Source organism: Stylophora pistillata, chromosome 8, assembly GCF_964205215.1.
Source record: "Stylophora pistillata chromosome 8, jaStyPist1.2, whole genome shotgun sequence".
Classification (NCBI taxonomy): Eukaryota; Metazoa; Cnidaria; class Anthozoa; order Scleractinia; family Pocilloporidae; genus Stylophora; species Stylophora pistillata.
The window spans coordinates 4,675,826-4,677,567 of NC_142526.1; the positions used below are offsets into that span (position 1 = coordinate 4,675,826).

Below are 1,742 nucleotides of genomic sequence, written 5' to 3' on the forward strand. Positions count from 1 at the left end.
AAAGATGGTTGACGTTCCAGGGTTTGAGAAGCATGTTATATCATTATAAACCTACTACTGAAACATCATAAGTCAAAGAGGCTGCTACATGTCTTTTAACTGACAGATACTAGCGAAAATTTCTATGATATGGATTACCTATTGTGATAGTGCTCTTGTAATGGCGACTTGGTACCTGTAATAAATGAGATGACACAATCACAGAGCCTCTTTAAGATGGTGTATGTATTCAGAACTTCTTTTTTTTCTTTGGAGGGCCTACGAGCGCGTACGCAGGTCTGCCCGAATAACAAAAATTGCACACCGTGCACCCAAGTTCTGGGGAACACGCAGGCCTCTACCTCCGTTCGGTGCAATGGTGGCCGAAACCTGGGAGCACTGCCTTCTTGATCACAGTAGCTCCAGTGCCCTGTAAGTATGAAAACTTTGCACTTCACGCCACCCTTTTATACACTGGCAATCACAGCAATTGTATGGGATTTCGTTTGACATCGTATGCTTCCAAGGAGAGGTCTCTATTTGACGCAAAACGCCCAATGAACTGAGCTGTTGGGCATTTAAAAAGTGTACGCATGTGTATAAGTTACTCTTACCGCCTCAGGGAGCCAATTGGTCACGGGATTGCTTGGTAAAATAAATGCATCTGTGTGTGAAGGGCTGTTCGTAATTAGAGACGTTCAAAAGGAGTCGCTTTAGTTCAGTGAAATCTTGGAATGAGAGGTATCGCTCACACTGTACCTCCAGTTTATGATTTCTAGGTAAATTTAGAACATTGTGTTCATTTACCAATACAACTATATATGAATTTCAAATGTGCTTGAATCAAGTTGGGTGAAAATCGATATCAAGGCCTAAATCGAAACTGAAACATACTAAACGACTGTCAATGGAGAAAAATGTTTTATTGTACATATCTCTTGCCAAAACTATCATAAGTTCTTCAGTAACTTCAACAGAAAGATTAGGCATACAAGACAAGATATTTTACCAAATTTGGTTTTTGGTATCGGCATTTCGTTATTGTATACTTGTTTGCATATTGCTTAACATTACTTCTTGGATTTTATTACATTGGTATATGATTTTGTTTTCAGTCTTCAAGGTCTAAATGCTTCATTGCGGGTAGCTGTATTTTGGAGAGAGAATTCCTGTCAATTTTTTTCATGGCGACTAATTATGCGGTTTTTTTTTTCCAAGCAGATGGCGAAAAGATACACAAAGGGAAAATGGTTTAACATTTGTTAACTTGGGCACTAAATAGACACTAAATATTTTCGTACATACCCGTCTTTAAAAGTCATTTTATTTCATAGGAATTTTTTAGTTGATATCCTCTTGCTGTTGGAAAAAGTCATGAAAACTTTGAATAAACGTTTTGGAAATCTTAATTATTTTACTTTAATAACATCACTTTCCTACTGATTATATCTTCATCATATCGTCAGTTAAGAGCTAAAAAGAAATCATTTGATTCCAGCCCACTCAATGAATTTGATTCGTAGCTTTAATTTTATAACTCCAAACTTGATTATTGCGGCAACAGAAGAAGTTCTGAAGCTACAATTTGTTGCTTTTGATTGGAAGAACTTGAAGATATTTCACGCATTTGAACTATGGACAAAAGTGATACTGCTTGGTCCAGAAAAGTATGGTGATTGTATGGGGCAAGCACAAGCGTTATTAAAAACCGTGTTCTCAACAATAAATTCCTGACCAACTTTTAAAAATAAACCTCTCTGCAT

General features: G+C 37.0%; 1 non-coding gene across 1 annotated transcript; it reads right to left on the minus strand.

The window, feature by feature from the left end:
- Positions 1–252: 252 nt before the first annotated feature.
- On the minus strand, positions 253–419 carry LOC148724546 (U1 spliceosomal RNA). Its single transcript, XR_015991294.1, has one exon. It is a non-coding gene; the product is annotated as a U1 spliceosomal RNA (small nuclear RNA).
- Positions 420–1,742: the final 1,323 nt, after the last annotated feature.